The 13435-nt window shown below is 44.2% G+C and overlaps 1 pseudogene; it reads right to left on the bottom strand.

The window, feature by feature from the left end:
- Positions 1-8018: 8018 nt before the first annotated feature.
- LOC121140626 lies at positions 8019-8192 on the bottom strand (annotated as a pseudogene).
- Between the last annotated feature and the right edge of the window lie 5243 nt (positions 8193-13435).

The raw sequence follows: 13435 nt of genomic DNA, 5'->3' as shown, positions 1-13435 counted from the left end.
AACTACCCTGAGGTCATAGAGAACCAGGATCCAAAACCAAGTTTGTCAACCTTCCCCCACCCCGCTCAGCCACAGCCCACTCAACAAAGCTCAGTGTAACTCAGGGTCCACCACTCCCAACCAACAAGTCAACATCCACACAGCAGACTGATATTTGTAGGAGACTGTCACCAGCTTTGGGAAAGTGACTGTCCCAGAGTTAGGAGAAGATAGAGGTGAACCAAAGAGGGCTGGGAAACAGACCTCACTAAAAGTAGAGGGTTTTTTTTGTTTGTTTGTTTGTTTTTAGTTGAGTTTTGAGTCCTAAAAAGTAAAGAAACGAATCTTTCCATTTGAAAGCTAGTCCTTTAGTCAGTGGCCCTAGAATCCAAGGTGCTTTGCAGTAGTTACTTACTGAAGTAATGTAAAAATCACTTTAATTGGCCCCAAGGTGTATCTCCGTTGGCATGCTTTACACCTAGCAATTGTGAAGCATAATTTTAAAATGCATCCATACAAATGTAAACCTAAGTGCAATGGTAACTTCTCAGACTTCTTTGCAGAGGAAACATTCTTACTAAATGGAGAATGGAACCCAAATAATTAAAGCATCGCTGAAACCAGAGTCACATGGAACCCATCCTTAATGCCACCAGATTAGAAAGTATAGAAAAGCCTCCAGGAGCGCCCCCCAACACTTGCAATGGTGTGACATAGAAAAGTGGGCCATAGGGAGGAGGCAGAGCCCTTTGTGAGGGAGCAGATAAAGGCTCCAAAGCCTGTGTGCTGTGATCCAAACAACACATCATCATGAAAGGCCTTGGTGGCCCTCCATAGAGACTGCAGCAGAGAAGGCAATGTACTGGAAGTGGGATGGCTAATTTGAGTGCAATGCCTGACTGGATCGCAAGTGTGCCATATGGCCTTTAGGAGAGAGGGCAGTGTCTGACTGGATCCCAAGTGTGCCATACGGCTTTTAGGAGAGAGCAAGGGTACTGTCCTGGCCGCATAGCATTGTAATGGTGGAGTAGTCTAAGAGGACTAGGCCTCTATGCTGTCACTCAGTTTTCTGGCTGTCCTCGAAGAACCAGGACCAGAAGTCAGGCCCATCTCTCTCTGACAATCACTGCTACTTTTTTAAAAATGTAAAACCAGTGTTTCTTCCCCCAAAGATGTACACTTGCAACGTGGATTTCCTCGTTGCTGCTAAAGGCCAGGTGCCAAGTATTAAAGCCACAAAGATTTCAAATTGAGGCCTTGCTACTCAAAGGGTAGTCCTCAGCCAGCACATTTGTCAGAGACACAAGACCCAAACCAGGATGGAGTCAGCAAGGCGCTGAGGCTCATGGAAGGAGGCCTGTGCAAACGCCAACACAGCCGTGTCATCCGGGCCAGCTCATTGACTACGTAACTTACATTGCATGCGGGAAGACAGACTGCACTGCTGCCAGATATGCCCCGGAGCCAGAGATACCCGGAGGTTAAGGAGCTACGCAAAGTTCCATGACAGTAAATGAAACCAGCTTCTACCTCCCCAAAGAGCAGTCTCAACAGCATAGCTCATAGTAGGTCACGACAGAGAGGCTGATTTTGAGGGAGAGATGGAGTGCTGCTGGTGTAGTATCGGCCGTCACTTGTGGCTCATGCCCCCCACAAGCCCCCTCCATTCATCATCCGCTCAGTCAAGCATGCATTATAGGCACCCCTGCACAAATTCAGAAACAGTGTGCTGGTGAGTGTTGAGAAACAGTGGTCACGGGGAATGATGATTTGCTAATTCCTGTGAGGTAAAAACTCATGCCCCAGATAGTGTGACCGTAGTGGACACATGCTTGTGAACATCAGGTGACCCAGCCAAGATGATCCAGCTCCCGTACCCAATGGGATTGTGCAGAGAAGTCAAGCAGCCTGTCAAGGTCACGAGCTAATAAACTGGAAACGAGGCTTGGAGTCCACATCTTCTGAACTAAAGAGCACTCCTCAACACTGCTCTTGGTTTTCAGTGTGAACTCAAGGCTCCTAGGCCAGGAATCCTAAGTTGTACTTATTCATGACAGCATCTTTGTGTGGCAGGGAAAAGTAGAGAATAGTTTAGTTATCTGTGACTCTGCTTGGCTTGGGCAACACACACACAGAGAGAATGAGAAGCAGAGACAGAGAGGGGGAGAGGGAGGGAGAGGCAGGAAGAGAGAGACCTGCGGCCCCAAACCTGTATTGAGTTGCATGCACAGCCTTCTCCAAATATGTTTCTCCTCCCTTATTGACCAGGTTCTATTCAAATACGTTCCCAGTTAGGGCTGGGTAAAGAGGCAGGGTTCAGCCCAGGCTGAACTATTTGAGGGTACATGAACAACAAGTAAAGCTATGTCCCCAAGTGAACTTTTAGGGAGAATCCCCCTTTTACTATCTTATGCCCAAATATAGTTGAAGATATATAATTTATAGCAGATGCATTATGGAAAGGGGAATGTACAACATGCAAAGGCTGACATAATCCAAATCTATAATATAAATTCATTAAAACAGAACTGTCCCCTCTAGACTCCTTAGTAGCCAATTCCTTCTCCATGAAAGGAAGCCCCAAACAATAGTCGGAGGCCTTGAGTATCTTCATTCATTATGGCTTGCTGTCAGTCTTGACAGTGGATTCCTTTCTGCCCTGTCTTCCCTTCATGATGGACTATATCTGTAAGATGAAATAAACTCTTTCCTCCCAAGAGTCATATGGTCATTGTGTTGTCTAGTTTTATGTCCACTTGACATATGCTCACATCATCAGAGAGGAAGGAACCTCAGCTGAGAAAATGTTTCCATAAGATCTGGCTGTAGAGCATTTTCTTAATTAGTGGTTGATGGGGAAGGTCCCAGTTCATTGTGGATGGTGTCATCCCTGGGCTGGTGGTCCTGTATGCTATAAGAAAGCAGGCTAAGAAAGCCGTGAGTGGCAAGCCAGTAAACAGCATCCTCCGTGGCCTCTGCATCAGTTCCTGCCTCAAGGTTCCTGCCCTCTTTGAGCTCCGATCCTGACTTCTTTAGTGATCAATAGTGATGTGGACATGTAAGCCAAATAAACCCTTTCCAAGCTGCTTTTTGTCATGGTGTTTCATCACAGCAATAGTAACTGTAACTAAGGTAGGCACGGTCTTTATCACAGTGCTAGAAATCCCTAAATCACCTGAAAACGCCTAACCCAAATCCCAACCACCAGTAGGTAGTACTTGAGTTGAATTTTTACAGAACATATTGAAATGAAACATGGGATTTTCCACCCCAATTACTTTATATTAGATTTCAAATGCCAAATTTTCTCCTAAACAACTTTTCAGGTGCCAAGTGTCACACAACCCCCCAGATGCTAAGTATCACTGTATTTGTCCTGTAGGCATTTGCAAGTCTGGTTCAAGACTCAGCTCGTAAGGAAAGAAAGGGATACCAATACCCAACCAGAGACCTACAACAAACACTTGACCCAAACCCTGCTGTTGTTCACAAATAGTTGATGCCAAATCATACCAGAGAGCACCAACTCTCCCTTGGGGACCAACCCCTTTGCGGGAGTAGAGTGGGATGTCATGACCTTTTCCTCCCTTTGTAGCTGACGTTGGAAATCAAGTGCTCATCAGGAGAGCAAATGACCAGCAGATGCTTAGAAAAGGTCTGCTAAATAACCCCCTCCTGTAACCTGTAAACTGGGGAGTCACAGACACAGAACCACTGGGAGGCAGGAGATGGACAGGAGTGTGGGTAGTCAGATATGAGGCCACTTGTGAGCCACCATGTCCTGCCTACTATTTATAGGGGAGAAGGGGGACTGAGGGGGACACAATTGTTATCTGTTTTAAAGATGCTTTCATACTGTATATCATAAAAAAAAAGAATTGCCATGTGTTACTAGCAGCTGAGAACATGCCCACTGTCACTGGTGCATGTGTTCTGAGTTGACTGCCTCCCCTAGCCCAGATGACTCTGGAAGGGTACAAAGTTGACAACACAGACATTAAATTACCTGGAGTCAGCATTTTGAGATGTGCCTGGGCCCAAACATCCATGGGAGGAAGGAAGATGGCAAGGAATGGTAATGAGGGTTAGACATCATAAGTCTCAAACCTGGCCTCATCACTTGACCAGAGGGACAAACCTGGGCTCCACAATGATTGACTGGCTTTGCCCGCTTCCCAATCCCTTCCAGCAGTGAAATGAAGACAGAACTGCAGATAATCCAGGGTCCTCTCATATTTCCAGCTCTCTGAATAAAAGTAGCTTTAAAGACTCAGTAATTCCTGTCTCTGTCATTGTCATCTGTAAGTGACAAGTGCATATATATATATATATATATATATATATATATATATATATATATATAGTTTGCTACCAGAAAAATTTCTCTGTTGAATCTCTGTAGTTGTTTGTTTATTTTAATTCTGTAGGGGCCTGCCACCCAGCTCCCAAATAAATATACAGAGAATTATTCTTATGACTGCCTGGCCTTAGCTTGGTTTGTTTCTAGCCAACTTTTCTGACTTAAATAATCCTGTTTCTCTTTAATTACCTTTTGCCTCTGGGCTTTTTACCTTTCATTATTCAATATATCTTTCTTTCCTTCTTATTTCATGGTTGGCCCCTGGTGTCTTCTCCTTCTCACTCCTCCCTTTTCTTCTCTCAAGCCTTCTTATTTTTTCCTCTTTACCTGCCAGCCCCACCCATCCCTTTCCTGCCTAGCTATTGGTTGTTCCGATCTTTATTAGACCAATCAGGTGTTTAAGGCAGGCAAAGAAACACAGCTTTCCAGAGTCAAACAAATGCAACATAAAAAAATGCAGCACATCTTTGCATCATTAAACAAATATTCCACAGCATAATGAATGTAACACACCTTAAACTAATATTCTACAACAAATCCCTATTTTGGGAAATTTCCCTTTATTTCCCCCTAAGTCTCCTCAGGTAAGCAAGGCTAGACTTAGACTACAAATCATTGTACAAGCCAGGAGTCCACATACTTACATCTTTTTGCTCCTCCGTATCCAGCTTGTAGTCCCAAATCATCACTTAGTCCAAAAAGGCAGCTATAGCTCCGGGAATGTCACATAACCTTAGCTCTCCTCAAGGGAGTTTGAAGTATTTGCTCCTTATTCAAGGCGGCTGCAGACTCAACTGGAAGGAAGTCAAGGTCATCTTACCAATAACCATGGTGGGAGTGGATATTGGGAGACAGACTACCACCTCTTCTACAGGCATGTGCGCTGGGTGCGCCAGGAATTGTGCTAGATGCTCAGGTTACACAGGGTGCAGAAACAAGTGAGACAGATGGCAGAACAAAGTCTTTGCAACTCAGTCCAATAACACTAACACAATAAATAAATACATACATAAATAAATAAATAAATAAAGCACGTGAAACCAAGAAGTAGAGGGTAGTTTGTGACACTACCATCAAGGAAAATTTCTCAGGGCAAATATTTAGACTTGGCCTTGAAGGTCAACAAAAGATTTGCCAAGTAGAGAGCGGGGCAGGAATTCAGCCAAGCTTGGCAGATGTTATCCCTGGAGAAAACTAGGCAGTCTCTTTTCCATGATGGCCCACGGTCAGCTTGGCACACCGGAAGGCAAGTGTGGCTGCTGATGTTGGAGCAATGGAAGGCAGGCCACACCGGGAGGGGCAGGGGCAGGCCAGAGCTAAGCCAGTAGGTGGGGCAGGAGGACGCAGGCAAGCCATCTCAGCGCCAAACAGACTTTGCTGTTTTGACCAAGATTATCTATTATCTATGAGCAAAAACCGTTTTTCCTTTCTTTCTCCATACTCGAACTTGACTTGATGAAGTCAACGTGCAGCCCCAGTGGTGGATGTTACAGCTCTGCACCAACCACACCGATCCTATTTCCCAACCTCTCATCTTCCTTTGCAGATAAGGGTGTGCGTATGACCTAGTTCTGACCAGTGAGGCCCTGAGTTTGCTGTAGAGATCCCTGTGTCCATCTATTATCTTTTTAAAGTTATATTGTTATATTTAATAATATATGTATATGCATGCAATAGCAATTAATGAAAAAGATCATGAATTTGAAGGAGAGTAGGGAAGGAAGGGCATTTGGGAAGGGAATAATGTTGTAATTATTTCTATAATCTCAAAAAAATTTTCAGATTTAATAAAAAGTTAACAGGACAATTTCTAAAGCCACTCTGGAAAGTAATACAGAGAACAAGGAATGTGAGAATTTCCTAAGATGTCTTCCTTAGGCTTTCATTACAATGTCGTTCAAAACCTGTCCCTGTTAAGCTAGGACAGACTGAACATTAGTATAGAACTTAACAGTTTTTTTAAACACTTTTTTATTATATATTTAAATTAGAAACAAGTTTGCTTCCCATGTCAGTACCAGCTCCCTCTCCCTCCCTTCCGTGCCCGCTCCCCCCTACCAGTTCCCCCACCCCCCACCCAATCCCCACTCCATTCCCCAGGGAGGGTAAGGCCCTCCATGGAGGATCTCTACAGTCTGTCATTTCATTCCTGGGAGGGTCCAGGCCCTCCCCCAAGTGTCCAGATTTAGAGACCATCCCTCATTGCGAGATGGGTGCCCAAAGGCCATTTGTGTGCCAGGGATAAATGCTGATTTACTACCCAAAGCCCCATAGATTGCCTAGGTCTCCTCACTGACACCCACACTCAGGGGGTCTGGATCAGTCCCATGCTGGCCTCTCAGCCATCAGTCAGGGGTCCAAGATCTCCCCCTTGTTCAGGTCAACTGTTTCTCTGGGTTTCACCAGCCCAGTCTTGACCCCTTTGCTCATCACTCCTCCCTCTCTGTCACTGGGTTCCAGGAGTTCAGTTCAGTGTTTATCTTGATGAAAAGGTGATGCCGTCTGTTTATGCTTCACCTTTCTAGGTCATCCTGTCTGGAATGTGGGTACAATACTTGGAGGCCCTGCAGTCATCCTGCTGCCAGAAGGCAATAAGCACAAAAAAGAGATGAACACACTGAGATAATCCGCCTCTCACACAGAAAGCTATGTGGTAACATGGAGCAGCTGAAGGGAAAACAGTAGCTTGCACCTGCTTGTACATTTGTGGTGCTATTCATTTCTGTCAATTTTGATGGAAAAGAGACAGAGGATATTTCTCTCATCCAAGTGTTAACCAGGCCCGACCCTGCTTAGATTCCGAGATCAGATGAGATGGGACAGAGGATATTTCTTTTTGTTTTGTTTTGTTTTTGAGACAGGGTTTCTCTGTGGCTTTGGAGGCTGTCCTCCAAACTCTCCAAGATCTGCCTGCCTCTCTCTGCCTCCCTAGTGCTGGGATTAAAGGCTTGTGTCACCACCTCCTGGCCGGAGGATATTTCTAAGGGCTTTATTATACAACCGTACATTTCTGCCGTTATTAAGTAGGTTTTTTTGAACCTACAACTGAACACCTTCCTGATTGTTCTAACACTGAAAGAGTGAATTTGTGCAATGAAGGTAACAGAGTCAAGCTTGAGTCTAAAATGTCTAGCTTGGTGAGCTGAGCAGATGGAAAGCCAGCACACAGTCATGAAGTACACCATACAGTCAGTGTGATGCTGGTGTGCAGATAAGAGACCAGTCATGCCTATGTGATGCTGTGAACCCTGTGATCTTTTACACTGGCACTGTCCAAAACACTCTTGGAATTCCCCCTTGGAAATCCTCAGCAGGGTGCATCACCATCAACAAAATCGCATTATTCTCAAGACAACCCGGTCCTTGGAAATAGCCAAGACAAAGGTGAGTAATGAAGTTATGATAAAGCAATTTTAATGAGTGATTTTAAAAATTCTCATGATTGGTGTGTGTGTGTGTGTGTGAGAGAGAGAGAGAGAGAGAGAGAGAGAGAGAGAGAGAGAGAGAGAGAGAGAGAGAGAGAGAGAGAGAGAGAAACTCCTGAAAGAAATTTCAAAGCAACAATTGCAAATATGTAAGTCAGCAGGATGGCTCAGTAGGTGAGGCCACTAAGTCTGATGACCTGAGACTGAGCCCTAAAAGCTGTCCTCTGATTCCCACATACATACCATAGTGCCCTGCATCCTACCTCACATAAGTGCATGTAATAAAAGAGAATTTCAAAGATGGTTTTGCATCATCTGCAAAAAACATTGCCTATAAAGTAAATTTCTGAGGACTAATTTTTGCCACATTTTTAAACTGATAAGAGCAGATACTACCCTTGATATTAGCTAAAAGGCTGAGAAGCGGTGCCAGACTTTTTAAAAAGAGTGTTTATTGTGGCCAGAGATAGCTCAGCGGTTAAGAGCATTTGATGCTGTTGCAGAAGACCTGGGTTTGGTTTCTAGCACCCACATGTTGGTTCACAACCATCTGTAATTCCAGTTCCAGGAGTTCTGACACCCTCTTCTAACCTCCATTGATATCAGTCACACATGTATGGCTGTGGTACATATACATACATACATACATACATACATACATACATACATACATGCACGCATGCATACATACATACAGGCAAAATTCTCACACATGTAAAATAAATATGAACAATTTTAACTATTTTTTATTGTTTCAAAAAATTCATTTGCACGTGTGTATGTCTTTGTGTCTGTATACCATAGGCCAATTTAGTGGAGTCAACCCCTCAGTTTAGGGTCTTACTTATCTATGACTTCAGCCAACACTACCTAAAGTAAATGAGCCACATAGCCAAGCTCTGACCAAATTCTTAACCAGAAAATCATGGCACAGACTACAAGGGCTTGTTTAAAACTATTAAGGCTTTGGGTCTCATTAGCTAGAACTAACCACAGTATCTTCTGCCTCAAATGGTTTCAAAACTGTATGTCGTCAGTTTTCCTTTTGCATCTCAACAGCAGAAATTGCACCAGTGGGGCTGGGGAATTGGCTCAGTGATTGAGAACATTGGCTGTTCTTCTAAAGGACCTGGGTTCAATTCCCACCACCCGAACTGCAGCTCACAGCCATCTGTAACTCCAGACCCAGGGAATCCAATACCCTCTCTTCTGGCCTTCTATTTGCTCAAAGCCCAAATGGTTGTACTTTCCTAGGTAAAAAGGTTCTCAATTTCCTGAGCCAGGTTTCCCTGGGTTTTCTGCCACCTCCCTAACTGCTCCTTCCCAGCCACTCTGATTTATTCTGCTTTCAATGCTGCCTTGACCTTTTCCCCTTCTCTTTGTACACACATTCCTTGGATGAGCACAGCCCATCAATTTTCCTTAAGAATCATCTATCTGCTGATGCCTCCCAAACGCAACTCCCCAGCACTAGGGAGAATTCCAGAGTTACCCTGCCAAATGCCTCCTCAGCGTGTCCTTTGAAGGCAGAACAGCCATCTCAAATACAACATGGCCCAGAACGGAGCCTACCCCTAATCTGCTGTGTTCGTAGATTCCTGTCTAGGCCCATCCAACTCTCAGCCAAACACCAAGGAGTCACCATGACATTTTCTTTTCCCTAATCACATCAATTAGTTTCTCATGGCAACTGTAACAAATCACACAAACCTTGTTGCCTAAAATAACAAGCGGCAATGCTATCCACTCACAAAAGGAAGGAAATTTTAATATACACTGTAATGTAGGTGGGCCTTGAAAATTTGTGTTTAATGAAATAGTTAAGGAACAAAGGACAAGAGTATATGGTCCCATCTACATGAAGTGCTTTAAGCAGGCAAATGAATGAAAAGAAAATATGGCATAAGTCATCAGGAGCTGGATAGAGGGAGCAGAGGGAACTATAGTTTAGTGGATACAGAGTTTGTGAAGTGCTTTAAGTGTTGTGCTGACTAGTTTTTATGTCAATGTAACACAATATAGAGTCATTTGGGAAGAGGCACTCAGCTGAGAAAATGCCTCCGTAAGACTTGTCAGTAGACAGGTCTATAGTGCATTTTCTTGATTCGTGGGGTGGACCCAGCTAACTGGGGTGGTGCCTCTCCTGGGCTGGTTGTGCCATGTTCTCTTTGCTAAGTAAGGTAACATTAATCCCTCTGGAAAGTAAGCAATGAACATCTCTTAGACCATTATTCAGCCCACCTCACTCACTTCCACCTATTCACAAACCTTGTTTATTCTAATTGCCAAACACTTCGAGATTATTTGTGTTCGCCTTCACTGGTCCCTCTTGGCCCAGCGACAGCTTGTTTACTCAGGACATTCACAACATATTTTCAATGTAACATAATTCTACCTTTGCTCTTTCCTTCAATCACCATGGCGGCCTTTGGCCTTTGAACACCTGATGCACGTCCTGTAATCTTACTCACGCGGTAGCATCCCTGCCTACTTCCCTCCTCACTCACCATCTGCTAGCCACAAAGACCTGCTTCTGTGACTCAGACACAGCGGGATCTTTCTTACCATGCCATGGAACACAATGCCTGTGACCCTGTACATGACACAGCTCTAGCTGCCCCAGGGCCTCTGTCCCAAAGAAGCAATGCCTCCTGATGGCCATTTCCACTCTACCTCCCAATGCCTTTACATCCAATCCCCCTGGTTATTCCTTTCACGATGCCCATGGCAATCTGTACCCACCTTGTTCATTTGCTTACTGTCAGTAGAGAAGGGACTACATCAGCTCCAGCATTCAGAACAGCTACTGAGTATAGAACAGACACTCTCTGTCTTGAATGAATAAGCCCAACACCATACCCACAGCCTACATCTGTCTAAATAATCAGGTTCATGGTAATTCACTCATTTCTCACACTGCATACAAGCATTCAGTCCAGAGGGAGTGCCTAGAGATCTAGGCAGATGGAGTAGCCACCATCACAGGAAGGCAGAGAGAGAGAGAGAGAGAGAGAGAGAGAGAGAGAGAGAGAGAGAGAGAGAGAGAGAGAGAGAGAGAGAGATGATAGACCGCAGACAGATCAACAGTTATGCCAAAGGGAAGAAAGACAACCCCCTCCACCACCAAGAATCACACAGCATCAATTGAATATAATACCTGGAAGTGACACATGCCACGTTCTACAATTATTGATGAAGCAAAGCTTGGAGACATGTCCTTACCCAACTATGAAGGTTAGGAGGTACCATCCTACCACACAGCCAGAAAAAAGAGAATGTGAGATGTGTACATGTACCAAAGACTAATACAAAACCTTTCACAAAAATGACCACATGTGATTTTTGTAGACTGCTCTCCCTCCATTCCTCCTCCAGTCCCTGCTGTCTTCCTGCCACACTGAATTCCCTTCACACACCCTGCCTACCATACATTCAGCCTTCTGCACATACTGGGTCCTCCACCTCAGAGCTAACTACCTCTCTGATCATCAATGACTTTTTTGATACAGAATCTCACTATGTAGCCCTAGTTTACATGGAGCTCACTTTATAGGCCAGGCTGACATAGAACTTTGAGATCCTCCTGTCTTTGCCTCTAAGTGCTGAGATTAAAGCTGTGAACCACTACAAACAGCCATCATTTTCTTGAACTCATATAAATGGGAACATATATGTACTCTATGTGCCTAACTTCTGTCAATCAACGCAGTGTCATGGAGTCATCTATGGTTTTGAGTGCAGCATATTTTTTTCTCTTTTGTGGCTCTGCACTAGCTCATTATATGTCTACACTATACTTTATGAATCCATTTTCTTATTTAAAAGCCTTCTGAGTTGTTTCCAGTTGTGGGCATTTATAAATGAAGTTGTTAGTTGGTCATGGGGGAACAGGAAGTTGAGGGGGTGGGGGTAGAATAGGGGGAAGAGGGAATCATAGGATCGAAGACAGATCAGGCACCAGAGTGACTTCGAGTGATCTAAAGGTATAACATCAATTGGCAAGCTAAGCAATAGTGGAGGGCCCACCTCGAATGCCCATTCCTGATAATGAACTTGATGTCTATAACCATCCGGGAGCCTTCATCCTGTGACTGATGGAAGCAGAGGCAAACACACAACTAATCACTGAACTGTACCCAAGGAACCCAGTGACAGAGAGAGAGGAGTGATGAGCAAATTGGCAAAGAATGGGCTGGCAAAACCAGCAGAGACAGCTGATCTGAACAGGGGAGTGCTCTTGGACCCCAGGCCGACAGTGGGGAGGCCAGCATGGGACTGATCTGGACCCCCCAAATGTGAGTGCCAGTGAGAAGGCCTGGGCAACCTATGGGGCCTTGAGCTGTGGATCAGTGTCTATCCCTGGTATACAAACTGTCTTCATGTGCCTATAGCACAAAGAGAGATGCTCTCTCAGCCTGGACTCATAGGGGAGTGCCTTGACCCTACCAAGAGTAAAATGACAGACTCTAGATATCCCTTATGTGGAAGGATTTGGCAATAGGGTGGGAGGGAGGGGGGGAAGGGGAGTGCGGGAAGAGGGGAGGGAGAGGGAACTGGGATTGACATGTAAAACAAGCTATTTAAAATTAAAATAAAAATGATAAAAAAATAAAAAAATAAATGAAGTTGTTATAAGCATTTATTCTCTTAAGTATAAAACTAAGGGTATAATTTCTGAGTGATAGGGTACATGTAGGATACCATATGGCATTCCCACAAGTAGTTCATAAGAATTCTTCTTACTCCATATCCTGGGAAATACTTGGTATTGGTTTTCTATGGCTTTTGTTTGCTCGTTATTCATTTTTGGCCACCGTACAGACTAGTGTCTCATTATGGCACAAATGTATATTTCCATGGTGAGTAGTGATTTTAAGCAATATTTACCTGCTTACTAGGCAACATGCATTTCCTTATTGTAGGGAGCAGATGAATTCCTGTGTATTATTGACATGAGCATAGCCATGTCAAGGACGGCAATGCCCAAGACCCATGGTCTTGGCAAAGCCTTCCCCATTCCCAGTACAAATGTTGATGAACAATTGACCTTTAGCCCAAACCAATGTGTGCAGAGAATACCAATTGCAGCATCCTTAACCTCATCCTTCTAGAATGTTGACATTGTATACAGAGACTACCAACTACAGCAGCCTCCTCCTCCCAGATGACTACAACCTGATATTGCTCCACTACAGAAACCTCCTAAGGCCTTCTAACCGGAATTAGCTAACCCCCCTCCCAGCACCCTGTTGGTGCTAAACTTGCTGAGTTTCTGAACTACTGCTGGTGTACCTCCGTCAGAGCACACAAGCCACCCCATGCCAGCTTTTCTGTATGTGTGTCTTTTCTTCATTTCCTGTCACCCCAGTTAGGTCAATCCCTACACTGTGCATGTCACTAAACATTATTCAACAAAACGCTGTTTAACATGTACATTGTACATGCAAGTTGCTGTAGACAATGGTGACAAACAATACCCACATTCCTTAGGACTGCAAATCATTGTTTGGTTTGTGTAACTTGAGCACTTTTTTTCTGAAGGATTTTCCTAAATATATGAGAAATCTAAATACACTCAAACCTGATAGTTCTTCTCTAAAACATTCCAAATAAGGAAATATAACTAGTCAGAAATAGAAGGACACAGAATAATCAGTAAATGTATTCAGCA

Source organism: Mesocricetus auratus, unplaced genomic scaffold (genome assembly GCF_017639785.1).
Source record: "Mesocricetus auratus isolate SY011 unplaced genomic scaffold, BCM_Maur_2.0 Super-Scaffold_100004, whole genome shotgun sequence".
Classification (NCBI taxonomy): domain Eukaryota; kingdom Metazoa; phylum Chordata; class Mammalia; order Rodentia; family Cricetidae; genus Mesocricetus; species Mesocricetus auratus.
The sequence above is the reverse complement of the archived record's forward strand: the minus strand, read 5'-3'. Positions and strand labels throughout refer to the sequence as shown.